We start from the raw sequence: 15,204 nt of genomic DNA, 5'->3' as shown, positions 1-15,204 counted from the left end.
TTGTTTCTTGTGTCATCAGAACCTACAACAATTCCTGGCATTCAGTGAACATTCAGCAGGGAAATGGTAAATGAACAAATTGCAAATTTTAAAAAAGAAAAACATAAAAAGTCAATGTCCACTCAGAGGAGGAAATCATTTTCCATCCATTGGGTGTGAGCTCTACAGACACTATAAATCATGTTGGCAGGAGAATTTTCATTGATAATAACTTTTAAATAATCTAATAAGTGAATAAATCAGGCTCCAAAATTTATGGACGCGATTTTCTTGGTTTTGATAATAATAACAACCCCCATCAGCAAAATGACATATTTATAGTTTGAGGCAATAGGGTAGAATTCATTTCAAATGTCAGTAGTAGTTATCTGTGGTTGACGAGTTGAGGATGATTTTTATTCTGTACTTTGGGTTTGGTATACTTTCTACCTTTTCTTTTTTTTTCTCTTTTTTTTGGGGGGGTAGTGGGGAGGTACCAGGGATTGAACTCAGGGGGACTCGACCACTAAGCCACATCCCCAGTCCTATTTTGTATTTTATTTAGAGACAGGGTCTCACTGAGTTGCTTAGCGCCTTGCTTTTGCTGAGGCTGGCTTTGAACTCGAAATCCTCCTGCCTTAGGCTCCTCAGCCACTGGGATTACAGGCCTGTGCCACTGCACCTGGCACTTTCTACCTTTTCTGAAATAAAAAATAAGATAAATGTGATTACCTTGAACTCAGAAGAAATAAATATTTAAAATTGTATTTCCCAAGGGGCCATGAGTGTTTTCACAAGCAAGGAACAAAGGATAGTGAAGGAGAGAAAAAAAAAGATAGGAAAACACTAAGAGGTTAATAGTGGTTGTATTCACCTGGTCTGAGATAGTACTTCACTTCTTTTCATTTATATGTATCTCCCAATTCTAAATAATGAAAGCACATTATTTAAACAATACAGAATTTCCTTTTTAAGTGGACAAGTAGTCTAGGTGGAGAGATTTAGGACTGACTTTAGTCTCTGCTGCTGGTCAGGAGCTTCAGTCTGGTCCCCTGGCCTCTTTTCCTTGCCATTTTGCTGACCTGTTGGGGACCATGATGTCCCAAGTACCTGGCCTAGTTTGAATGAACAAACTCAATTGTCTTAGTAAATCATTAATTTTATATTTTAAAAGATGTTATTTTGCTTTGTAAGGCATGATTTTCTCCTGGTGTCCTCACCTCTAATAACCTTCTGTCTCCAGGCACGACCTTCCCAAACGAGGCTCCCTTCCAAGTCAGCCCTATGCACTCAGCCATTTTTTATCTTGTGGAATTTGTTTCACAAGTAGAAAGGCCCATCCTTTCCAACTCCCCCTTTTCCCCCGGCAGTTCACATGTCATTAGCCTTCACACCACAGCCTCCTCCCCAGGAAGCAGATTTGAGAACTGGCTAATCTCTCCCCTGGAGTCTTTGGGACAACCTGAGGAGACATGAATGTGAGGAGAGAGATCCTGCCACTCGTCACCAGGGGACAGTCTTTATTCCCCAGGAGCTCTGGGTCATCTAAACCAGAGAGGGCTTCCCTCTCATGGCCTCTCTAGGCCTGAACTCTTCATTCCTTTGACTTTCTTCTTAAAGTATATTGTTTTATTATTATATATATATATATGTATTTTTTTTCTTATAACTTCATTCTGTTATAGGTCCAACCAGATGTGGGGTTCACGCATTTCCTTGCATTCCACATGCATACTCACCGAATCAAACCCAGTTCTAGATTCTGTGAAGATGGCAATGGATGCATCCTTTGGAAATTGTTCCAAATTCCTTCATATAAAAAGAATACCTGGGTACAAAGGCGGGGATGGGGTGGGAGGGGAGGGGAAGGTCATTTACCTAATCAATACCCTAAGCCCTTCTCCACAAAACCAGGTATCATACAAACTTCCAAGTGTAGGAAGTAAAGGGAAACCATCGAGAGTCAGAAGACCTATGTGGTCTCAGCAGACCCACATTTCTGTGCAGCAGATGGCAGAGGGTAACAGCAGGGTGCCCTATGTACTGTGAACAGGAAAACCTGAAAATCTCCTACCAGTGTTCACTGGGCAACATGGCAGCCTGTTCAGCAATGGCAGCTGAAACTGGGGAAGGTCTTGCTCTGTCTCATTACAGATGAGCTTAGGGACCCTCAGTAAAATTAGAAGGGGAAGGGACAGCCCAGCACCTGTGAACACCAACAACTGATCTGCTGGAAAAACTCAATGGCCCCCTGTTGTTTAGAGTATTAATTCTAGACTGTTTTTTTTTTAAAGCTTGACATCAAATGCCTTTCACATTTTTACTCTAATATACTTCTCTAGTATAATTGCCAACCACATCTGTCAATTTGCCATACATGCCAACTACACTCTTCTCAAATGGTCCCATCTGCATCCCCCAATCTCTTTTGTTTCTCGCATTTCACACCAGCCATTCTGGTATGGTTTGGGTCAGTTCTGGACAACATCCCTGAAACACACAGGGTTAAAACACAGGTGAGAACTCTCAGTCCACTTTTGGTAAAAAGCTCTTTTGTAAATACAAATTCTTTTTGGAAGAGAATCCTGCTTCTGCCAGGCAAAGTTCCCTTCATTCCACACATACAAAAAAGCATGACTCCTACTTCTGTGGTTCTTGCTTCCACACGTGGGTCCCCCTTGGCTTTCTGCTAACTTAAAATAATAATGGTTTTATTAAAAAAAATTCATTGGGGCTGCAGATGTAGCTCAGAGGTAGAGCATTTACTTGGCACGTGCAAGATCCTGTGTTTGATCTGTAGTAACACACACACACACACACACACATACATTCACAATTCTTTGGTACTGTGAAAGAAAAAATCATCTCAGAATTTGAACACAGGTTGAAAAGGTGTTTACTTGATTTTTGAAATGTTGATGGAGCATTTCCTTTTACCCAAAGAGTGCAGTTCAAGTTCAAGGTCCACAGCATGGTAATACTAGGATCTCTGCTCAGCACTGTTGGAGATTCCTCTGGGACATGAATGCCCACACAGGAAATCCTGGGCAGTGAACAGGATGCCAAGGGTCTTCCCGGTGGCTGCCCATACCCTGTCCTCTTCCCACGTAAGAGGTGAATAAGACTGCCCTTCTTCACAAAGGGCATGGCTTATGAGCAATTTTCTTTTTCTTCCACCAAATGTGTGTGTGTTGATTTCATGGTGGGGGGAAGATTTTGATATGTAGAATCCCACCACGTCCTCAGTTAGAGAAACAGATGTACCATATGATTTTGAGTGTGGCACCCAGGATTTGAGTCTAGTTCAAGCACACAGCTCATAAAAGTCCAGACAATAAAAAGTGAAGATGTAAGAGATAAAAGGGTTTCTTTCAGATGCCATAAAATATTGTTTAAAATCATTCTTAACCATAGTGTTCTAACCTTTACATTTCCATTTTTATGCTGGAAAAAAAAAGGGCTGTTCAGTACACTCACCCAGCCTCAGGAAATGAACATCTTCTGGCCATTAAAAGCAGGTTCTACTAGTTCAGTAATGGCATTTGAATCACCCCTTCTGCGATATGGGGCTTGCCGTCATTCTTTGGAATGCATTCATTTCCTCGTGCTCAGGACCCTGCTGATGCTTTAATTCTTGTAGGTAAATCCTGTGGCAGAAAGTAATAGTACATTTGAAATCCTTAACAAAAAGTCATCCAAGTTTTTTCTGTAACTTAAAGGAAAAGTTGCTGCAACTAATACAAGATAGCAACAATTGTGGAGCCCTCTTGAATATAATTATGGTTAGACCTGAACCTCTAAACATTTAGGTAATGCATTTATTTAAATTAATAGGTATTATTTAAATTAATAGAAAACTAGCAGCTTATATATATTAAATGAGTGCTAAGTGATAAGCCCTCTGCTTGCCCTGCTGCCATCTTTCGGTATCTGGCCAACAAGTCCCAGGCAGGTACCACTGGGCAGCTCAATTTTGGGGTTCAGAAAAATGAGACTTCCTGGAACCTGATAGATCAGAAAATAACTTGTCCATGTTCAAACAGTACAAAAAATTGATTTCCAATTTGTTTAGTTCAAGAGACCAATTTTAAAATCACATTATATACACTATATTTTGCCAACTTAAAGGTTGTTTTTTATAAAATGCCAGTTAAAGCTGGGCACAGTGGCACATGTCTGTAATTCCAGTAGCTTGGGGGAGGTTGAGGTATGAGAATCACAAGTTCAAAGCCAGCCTCAGCAACAGTGAGGTGCTAAGCAACTCAGTGAGATCCTGCCTCTAAATAAAAAACAAAATAGGGCTGGGGATGTGGCTCAGTGGCTGAGTGCCCTTGAGTTCAATCCCTGATACCCCCACCAAAAAAAAAAAAAAAAAAAAAATCCAGTTAAAGTGTCTTAAAAGTAGAAACTGTGCTTTCAATGTGAAATTATCCCACTTTGACCCCAAAGATGGGAAACCATATTGCCTCCTATGTAGAGGTGCTATAGTCACAAGAAGTAGTTTAATCTCTCTGGGTTTTAGTTTTCTCATTTACAAAATGAAGGAATGGCTAAAACTAAATACTATGGAAGAGGACTTTTCCTCCTGATACTAATTTATTTGTTATTTCAACAAATGTTTACTTGAATTTCTATTATGGGGAGAGAATTGGGTGACATAATCATCATAATGGGATAAGGAGATATGATTCCTGATTATCAGAGTCCAATAGTCTGTGCCACCAAAGGATGAGCATGCGTGTGTAGGTATGCGGACATCTCTACACGTGTCTATGTACATACATATATATGTATACAGTAGATATGTGCATAAACAATCATGCACACACATAAACCTGTGAGGACAGAGTAGAGTCAGGGACTTAGAAGCTGGTGGTTTTGCACATGAGTGACAGTGCTCATAAGGAGGGAGAAGCTAGGTCTATTTTTAGTCCATGCTTTCTGGGACCTGATAGACCAGTAAATATTTGTTGAATATTTGCACACACAAAAATGAGAGTCAACCTGAGTTGTTGAGGGTCCATGGGGTTCACTAGATAGAGAAGAGCAAATTGGATGTTGATTCCAGGCAGCAGAAACAGGAGGGACCAAAGAAAAGAGCACACGAAGTTCCATGGTGGGTTGGAGAAGACATTAGAAGCTGAACCTGGCAGGAGCATTCACATGGGTTAGTAGCAGATGAGGTTACCAAAGATAAATTGGGGCCAAATTCAAAGTGAGTTGGAAGCCATTGGGTTTAAACTGACAGGTGACTTCATAGAGTTCTTTTAGCAGGGACTTTCAACTTGGGTGACCTTGTAGTGCTACTTGTTTGGGAGAACTCAGTATCACAGCTGTTGGATCCAAAATAATTTAATATCACTACTTACAAATAAAAGGGTTGCACTGAAAACTCTACCAGGAAAGGATGTTGTGGGGGAGTTCCCATTTTAAGGAAAACAACAACAAAAACAAAACAAAACAACTCCCCACTGGACTTTACCAGCCTAACTTAGTGGAGCATTGTTGACCCTAAACAATAAGAGGTCAGGCTGAATTTGAGTGTGGGAACTAGTTTGGTTGCCAGAAGCCACTTGGCCGGTGAGGCTTCTGGTAGCCTATTAGGAGAGTTTAGAATGAGGGTAAATGTGAGGCAGCCTTGGGAATGTGAGTTTGGAGATCTGTTCATGGTGAGGTGGGAGTCTATTTCTCTACTCTTGGAATCTAGCCTGGTTTGATGACTAGTGTTGGATCCTGGAATGGGGTAGAAGTTATGGAGTCAAATTATTAGCCTGGGCCACAAGAGGCCTTGCTTACTTCCACTCATTCTTCCACGTGAATAAGCAGCCCAAGCCAGCTTGTTCCCAGTCACATGGTTGACAACCAGCTTACCTGTCTAGACATATGAGTGAGTCCACCCTAGAACAGTCAGTCCCCAGCCAAACTGCCAGCCCACTGCAGGACACAGACCCATGAGCAAGAGTAGCCAATTGAGATCAGTGGAAGCTGCCGAATTCAGCAGAACTTCCCAGGCAACCAAAAGACTTAGGAGCAAGAAATAATGGTAGTTGGTTGAAGCCAAAAAGATAGAAGAAAAGGCAAGAGAGAAGAGGGAGATGGAGACAGAGATGAAATGGTGACTGACCAAAGTTACTGCAAGTTAGGTGGTCCCAAGCTACTCACTTTGCTTACCTTATTTCATTTAGTTCTTGGAAGTATTATATTGGTTCAAAAATTTACCATGGCCTTATTCAAACCAGAGTTTGATTCTGAGGACTTCCATCTTGATTTGCCAAGCTATATGTCAGAGGATTTGTTAAAAGGTTTCAGAGTCAGACATATGTAGGGTTGGATTCCAATCCTTCCTGGTACCATCTTGGTAACCTCTTTAGTGTAGTCATCCATGGCAATCTCTGCATCTGAAACATGACCATACAGAAACTTCTTTTTTGTATTGAGGACAAAAATGACCTAACTCAACCCCAGGATCTGTCACAGAATTTGCACACTGCCATCATCAGTGCCATCAATGAATTTACATCAGTTGTCATTTGAGGGAAAGAAGGTTCTAGCAGTAGCACTCAGCCCTTTTCCAGTGTACACTCTGATGTCCTTGCGCATGGCATGCTCCCTCCCTGGGCATTCCTGGGCTTGTATTTAATTTCTTCCTGTACCACCTTTTTCTTTCATTCAAGCAACCTATTAGAGAGTGAAAGTGACATCACAGGCTCAAACTGCAAGCCAGTCTCAATTATAAGACTAAATGATCGCGAATTTGAATATTTACTTCCTACGCATTCCTGGCAACACCTGTCAGGATCCAGCCAGATGCTATACATCAGGACTCGGAGGTTGTACAAGGGTGCTGAGAGGGCCGTGCCTTGCCTTCTCTGCTCTCCCGACTGTGCGCTCCACTCAGGCAGAGGCCGTGCGGACTCTTCCGTTCTTGGCACATGGTGTGTTGTCTGGCACGTAACCAGTGTTTGATAAATATTCGCTGAATGGACAATTGTGCTCCTTGACTCCCAGGGAGTGACAGGGCAAAGCTTCTTCCCCTCCACCCTGGTAAATTGGGGAGACTCCAGAGTTGGAAGAGGAGAATCAGACAGGATGTCATGGTTTGACAGATGAGCACCAGTGTGTCACCAGAAGCTAGTCTATCATTCTGGCTTTATCCCAGAGAGAGTGAAAGGGGCTTTGTTACCGAGTGGATCATCATCAACCATCACAGTTCCCATGCTAAGACCAGAAGCAGGGTTCATGTCCTTTCGAATTCTGGTCAAAACTATCTTTTGTATTTCAAGGCTCACAGTTTGTTTTCCATATTGAAAAATCTCCTGGCATAAAGAGGTGGGGCAGTAAATTCTAAGTAAGGCAAGCAGATCAATCCAAAATGTTAGATGGTGATGCATAGTAAGCAAAAAATAAAACAGGGAAGGGGTTGGGAGCACTGAGGGGGAGTGTGGGCTCACTTATGAGGGTGAGGGAAGGACATTGAAGGGAGGGAGGGAGCTGGGACCATCAATGTGTAGAGATTGAGGCAGAAGAAACACAAGTGCAAAGGCACTGAGGTAGGAGCATGTTTGGCTAGGAGGGAGATTATCAATGAGACTGTTGCAGCTGGTGCAGAGAGAGCTGGGCAAGAGCAATAGGAATTGATGCCCTGGAAGTAATGGCTGTCAGGTCTTGGAGGGCCTAATAGGCCATGAGAACAATATCAGCTTTTGCTTTGAAGCATTAGAGGGATTTAGCAGAGAAATGCTAAAGTTTGGTGAGATCCCTCTGGCTGCTTTTTTAAGGAAAGGTTGAAAGAGGACCAGAGTGGAAATGGAGAGAGGCGCTAAAGAGGCCACCTGGTGAGGCATGGTAGTGAGGTGGAAGGTGATAAGAATTTGATGGGTTCTGGGTATACTTTCAGAGTACAGCTGATGGCTTTGTTGATAGCTTGGATGTGGGGCTGAGAAGGAACCTCCATAAAATGGGGTTCCCATCTCTCAAGGTTAAGCCTGTTATATATAGAGAGGGGGTGGTCAGATTATCATCAGGGTACACACCAAAGGCCTGCCCATTCTAATAACTCCTGTAGCCATTGGGCTCAACTTTCCTTTCTGAAACCCTTTCCAAGTTAAGAACTATGTGTAGCTTTCATTGAGTGTGAAGAACCTTCTATCAGCAAGTCACAGATGGTCAGCTAGGGAGGAACTTAGAGATCAAATGAGCCAGTATGTCCCACAGTGTGAGGGAGGTGCCTGGTGCTCAGCCAAGGAGATGCAGATGATACATCATAATGGATGTTATTATATTACATTTTGAGAAAGCAATTTCCTTTTCGATCCTATTTTCATTATATATCAAGAGGCAATCTCAGCTTGGTGGTAAATCTTAAGTACTTCTTGAACACTTCTTTTTTTTTTTTCTCTTTTAACCAAAGAGAGATCTGGCCATGGACTTAGAGCTACAGCAGGCAAGAGGACTGCACTAGAATTTAATAACATGATTTTGAATTCACTAACTGTATTTATTTTTTTCCCCCAAACCATATTTATTTGTAGACTCATTTGTTTTTTTAGACCCCTATTAGTAGAACACAAGCAACTCTGACATTCGATATAAATAATTCCTAAAAGCATTAGGATGATTGTAGATATTCTCTTGTGTGTTTGATTTTTAAAAACATGAAAGAATTGTTCACAAAGGAAAATAAATGTAAGTGTACAATTTAATGATTTTTCACAAAGCGAACACATGTGATCAAGACACAAGGTATTAAAGTATCTTAGAAGTCCCCTTCTTGGTATCTAATGTCTCTTTCCAGTGCTAATTCCAAAAACCCCACCGTGCTAACTTCTAACACCATAGATAAACTTTGCTAGGTTTGATTTGACAAACTTAGCTCCTTATGGGTTAGGCTACAGTTTAGTTTCATCTGTGTGGTTTACGTAACACTAGTTCATTCTTTTCCCTTGCTGTGTATTATTCCCCTGTATTAATACGTTACAATTTATTTACCCATTCTATAGTGAGTAGACTGTTTTCAGTGTTTTATTCATGGTTAGATGTGACTCTAAACACTCTTTTACATATCTCTGAGTAAACACATTGGTGCATTTCTTTTTGGCACACAGTTTTTAGCCATTATAGTTGTGTAGTTATATCTTATGGTTCTGATTTGTATTTCTTTGGTGATAATGGAATGGAGCATCATTTTTCTGTTTGTTGATCACTTGAATATCTTTCTTGAAATACCTGGTCACAACTTTTACCCATTTTTATTGGGTTTTCAGTCTTTTTCTTCTTAATTGACTTGTTCATTCTTCATATAGTCTATATACTATATCTTTTTGGTAAATTGTCATGTAAATTCCTTTTTTCACACAAGAGCTTGTATTTTTGCCATTTTTGTGATCTAAAGTATCCATTCATCTTTTTCCTTATCAGGGGTTCTTAGTGTTTCTAGATTTGTTTCTGGACTATTATGTTCCATTATTCTACTATCTAACCTTGAAGCATTGCTACACTATTTACTGACTAGTGATGTTGGACATCTTTTCATGCACATTGTTGACATTGTAGATATCCTTTGGGAGGTATCTATTCAATTTCTTCACCTTTTTTTTTCATTAAGCATTTTTTATTTTTTAGCATTTAGTTGTTAAAATCCTTTATATATTCTGAATACTAGACCCTTATCAGATATATGATTTGCAAATATTTTCCCCCATTCTCTGGTCTCGTCTTAATTTTCTTGATAATGTCCTTTGGTGTACAAAAGGATTTTTTGAAATATGAAGTTCAACTTACCTGTACTCCCTTTCGTTGTTCATGTTTTGATATCTTATTTAGTATACTGTTTCTTAGTGTGTGGTCACGAAGATCGACACCTGTTTCCTTCCAAGAGTTTTTTAAGATTCAACTTTTCCATTTAGATCATTTGTGATCCACTTTGAGTTAATTTCGATGTGTGGTGTCAGGTACAGATTTCTTCACATGTACCTATTCAGTTGCCCCAGCACAATTTGTGAAGAACTATTCTTTCTCCCACTGAGCAGTCTCCACACTCGTACTGAAAATCAGTTGATCATAGATGTAAGGCTTTATTTTTGGACTCACGGGTCGATAACGTCTATCCGTAGGCAAGTACCACACTGTTTTGATTTGTGTTAACTTTAAGTTTTAAAGTCAAAATGTATGAATTATAACAAATTATATTCCATGTCTTAATAAATATGTCAAAATGAATCCTGATGTTATATATAACAAGAGCCAATAAAAAGAAAAAAAAAGTCTGAGTCTTCCACTTTTCTTTTTCAAGATTGGTTTGGCTATTTGAGGTCCTTTAGCTTTTCTATATAAATTCTAAGATCAGCTTGTTCATATCTGCAAGAGTTGGAACTTTTGTAAGGACTGTGTTGAATCTGAAGATCAGTTTTGGGGTATGGTAATCTTAATAATGAATCTTCTAATCCATGAACACAAATTTTTTTCATTTATTTAGATCTTTTTGGAAACTTCTTTCAAAAATGTGTTATGGTTTTTAGTGTACAACTTTTATAAGCCTTGGTTAACTTTTTTTCCTTGATTGTTTAATCCTTTTTTAGTGCTATTGTAAATGAAATTGTTAATTTTATTTTCCCATGTCAGACTTCTAACCTATAGAAATATAACAGAGTTATGTTATTTTAGCCACTAAGCTTGTAATAATTTGTTATAGCAGCAAGAGGAAGCTAATACACACTCTGTGATTTAATTCTTTGATATTTGTTTGAATATGGCTCAACAAAGGGTCAATTTTAATATTCCATGTGTAGTGGAAAAATATGTTTTGTAGTTACTGGGTTAAGGGTATATTTTTGAAAAGGCATTGTTATGTGATTTTATCATTGTACAAACATCATAGAGAATAGCTTCACACACTAACATGGTGATAAATATCATTAGGTGGTACAATCTTAGGGACCACCATAGCTTGGGGCACATAAACCGTGTGTCTTCTTTTGAATTAATTTGTTATTCCCACTTTTCCTCTTAGTAGCTTCATAGGTAACATTCTTCTTTGCACTTCTTTTAGTGATTATTCTGGAGATAAATGCATGCATCCTGAGCTTAGGATGTAACTCAGTGGTTGAGCACTTGCCTAGCATGCAGAAAGTTCAGTCTCTAGCTCCTCAAAAATAAATAAGCAAAACAATGTCTCTTTTGTTTATTTGAGTATATTGTAAAGTGGTACTCATACAATTTCATGCACAATAAGAGGTTCTGAGAATACTTTATCTCTGTTTATCCCCATCCTTGTTCTTGTCTTATCATTGCATCTGTTTTGTTGCCACTATTTTTTTTTTTTGGTAGTTAGTGAACCCAGGGGTACTTAACCACTGAGCCACACCTCCAGCCTTTAAAAATTTTTTGATTTTGAGACAGCATCTCACTAAGTTGCTGAGGCTGGCCTTGAACTTTCAATCCTCCTGCCTCAGCCTCCTGAATTGCTGGGATTCCAAGCATGCACCACCTACACCCTGCATAGTGCCACTATTTTTTACATATATTTTATGTGACAGAAGAAGTTGTTTGTCTTGTTTGGTGCCACCAATATTTATTTGTTTCAACCCAAATATTGGCACTTTCTACTGTCGTAATTCTTTTCTGCCTTGTTGTGCTTCCATTTGGCCTCATTTTTTCTTCTGCTCTGAAGAATTCTCTGTAGTGTTTCTTTTAGTGCATGTCTGTAGGATATTAGTTCTTTCAGGTTTTGTTTGTTTGAAAATGTTTTTAGTTCATGTGCGTTTTTGAAAGATGTTTTCACTGCTCAGTTGAGCCACTTAGAGTTCTCAGTTGGCAGTGATTTGCTTTTGGCATGTTGGAGATGTCATCTCATTGTTTCTTGGTTTCTGTCATTTTTGTTTTAACAGTCATATCCCATGATTACTGTTTCTTTTTGGAAGGTAATATGTTTCTTTTCTTTGGCTGCTTTTAAGATTTTTTGATCTTTGTGTTTTAGGAGTTCAACAATGATATGCCTTGTTGTGGTTTTCATTATCCTATTTGGGGTTGTAAATATTTTTGAATCTTTATTTTGATGTCTTTGGTCAGTTTTGGGCAAAAAAACATGCTTGGCTAATATCTGTAGAAGAATTGTATTTGCTCAATTCTTTCTTGCTTCTCCTTCAGGATCTTCAAACACATATATGTTAGAACTTTTCACCAAGTATCTCATGCTCTTTTGTACATTTTCTGTTACATGTTTTTTTCTCTCCTTGCTTGATCTTCTGCTGATCTACTGCACAAGATCAAGTTTATAAATTTATAAATTTAGTTTATAAATCTTTTCTACATTGTCAAACCTGCCATAAATTCATCTATTGAATCCTTTAGTTCAGCTATTGTATACTCACAGTTTCCATTTCTTTTTGTTTTGTAATGTTTCTAGTTCTCATGAATTTATTCATGTTGTTATCTGCCTTCTTGAACTTATTAATCACAGATATATTGAAGTTTATATTTGATATTCCAAAAACTTGATTTCATATGGATCTGGGTTTTCCGTCCTTAGTTTTTGGTTATCTGGTTAGATCTATTGGCATGTCTGGTAGTTTTTGATCAACATTGTTATGTGATAAATTGAAGAACCAATTTGAAGCTGTTTCATGTCATCATCTTTTAGAGAAAACTACATTCACATTGGCTTCTGTCAGGTGTTTTGGGAACTGGTAGATCACCCTATTGTGTCTGGGTTTGAGCTAGCTTGAAAACTGGGTCTTAGTCTTTCTGCAAGTCGAGCTATTTCTAATTCATCCTCACTTCTAATGTGCAGCACTGTCATTGCAACTAGAAATATGAAGTCCTTACCAGGCCCTCCTGTGTGGCACATCCCAAATTTTGGTTCTTATTGTCACAAGACTTGACTCCTTAGTTTCTGAATCCTATGAAGTTAACCAGCAATGCCTGGAAGAAATTGATGATGTTAAATGCTACATTTATCTCAGTGTGCTTTATTTCTCTTTTGGCTCTTAGCTCTTCAAGTCCTAGCTGACTGAGTATCTCTTGAATGTCTTTAAACAGAGGTCCTTTTTTTAAAAAAAAATTTTTTTATATAACCCAGATTTTAACTTATTCTTGGCAGTGGAAGTTAGTCTAAAGCAAGCTAGTCTACCATAGCTTAAAGCAGGCATCCATTGTACTAATTTTCATCATTACCTTCTAAGACCAATGATTATAGTCTTCCTTTTATATTAATGAGATAGATTATTCTCTAAGTAAATGCGTTTATTATGAAAGATATATGAGTTCCAGTAAATACAACATAGGGTGTAACAAATACCCATTTTCTTTTGCCCAGTATGTAGCCATGTGCAAATAAAGAAGAATTGACTTCAAGGGAAATAGTGAGCAAGGGGAATACAAATGGTGTTTGCAGATGGCAAAAATGGCGATGGTGCCATTCAAACAACTTGTTTTAAATAGACACAGATAGAAGTTTATAGAAGTCAGTGACTTGTCTATGGCTGCACAGAATGTGCCTGGTAGAGCCAACACAATGATTCAGATCTCCTGGTTCCTAATTCAACACATTACCTGCTCTAACACAGAACTCTGTTCCTAGGGGTTCCCCTCTCTCCTTGCCTGGCTTTCAGATTCCATTTCTGTAGTTTATTTTCCATTTTGGCCTGAATGCTTCCATGCATATCCTAAGCCCATTTTTATAATTACCCTTTATTTATTGGGTGGTAAAAAAACCCCAAAATGTCTCCACCTAACACATGAGTGCATATGTGTGCCTGCATGCCCATGTCTCTCTGTGTGTGTGTGTGTGTGTGTGTGTGTGTGTGTGTGTGTATGTTTCAAGTTTCCATCACTTTTTACTAGCAGTTTCTATATAATGTTTGAGCCCATGAGATTCAGGGTGAATGATCCTTCTAAATGTTCAGCTCCTTTAAAAACTGCATGCAAAGGAATGACCAGTTCTATGGAATTTATTGTTACTAAATCTCCTCTCCATTTGCTTAATTGTATTATTTGCCTGGGGTATGCTGTTTAAATGTGGAGCCAAGTGAGCTAAATGAAACATGATCCCGGCACAAGAAAATAATGATGTGTCTCTTTTGCTAAATAGCAGCCTCCCCCATCATCTCCAGATGCTTGGAACCACACCCTCATTTTTTATTTTTATTTTTTTTAAAGGCAAGAGAGTGTGCTGCCCAACTGGTCTTGGCTGCTAAGGGCATCAGATGGAGCAGGACAGACCTGTGCAATGGGAATCTAGAACTTGAAGTTGGGGAGTAAGCAAAGGCTGAAAACCCTCTCACTGTCTGCAGAGAGACAGTCACAGTCAGAGTCTCCTCTCTCTGAGCCATCCCTCTACTTCTGAATTTAGGCCATGTGTTTTCCCCATGTCTCTCCAAGAAGTTGAAAACCAAAACTATAGTCATTTAGTTGAGAAAATGAGCAAAGTCATTTGAATGCATCAGGAGTTTCCTTCTGATCACAAAAGGTCCCTGGGTCTCAGTACTTATCATTTCTCGGTGTTTCTTCAACCATATCATTATGTACCACACCAAAACTGGTACCTTTATTATTTCTTTGACCTTCCCTTTGGGTGTCCTCTGATATAAAATGAGAATATGGGATGCAACAAAGACCACTCTCAACATGCTTCCTGAGTACCCACTGAATGCCAAGCACTGGTTTGGGCTCTGGGAGGTGGTGGTAAACAAAATAAGGAAGATTGCCCAATGGAGTTGACATCCATGATAGACTGGGGTGAAAAAAAAATAGAAGAGTAAAATACAAAGATGGAGGGATGAGTGCAAAGGGTTATGGTAAGAGTGAAATGTAGGAGGGAGACAGGCAGGGCTGGGTAGAGGAAGGCTGCTATGCTAAGTAGGGTGCTCAGAGGCAGCTTCCCTTAGAAAGTAAGGGGATCAGCCTTCCAGAGAGGTCTTAAGTGCCTGATGAACTGGTAGTCTGGAATGTCAGTGGGTGTCAGAACTGTGGTAACATACAGTTTCCCGGACCCCACCTCCAGGGGTTCCCGTGCATTCCACCTGGATCAGGGCCTGGCTATCTGTTTCTCTACAAAGTTCCCCATGCAATTCTTTTAAAAATTTTATTCCTTTTTTTAAAAAAAAAACTTTTAAAATATATTATTTATTTATATGTGGTGCTGAGGATCATACCCAGTGCCTCACACATGCTAGGCAAGCTCTCTACCACTGAGCCACAACCCCAGCCCCCGCCCCCATGCAACTCTTA

This window comes from Callospermophilus lateralis, chromosome 1 (assembly GCF_048772815.1).
Source record: "Callospermophilus lateralis isolate mCalLat2 chromosome 1, mCalLat2.hap1, whole genome shotgun sequence".
Lineage (NCBI taxonomy): Eukaryota > Metazoa > Chordata > Mammalia > Rodentia > Sciuridae > Callospermophilus > Callospermophilus lateralis.
The sequence above is the reverse complement of the archived record's forward strand: the minus strand, read 5'-3'. Positions refer to the sequence as shown.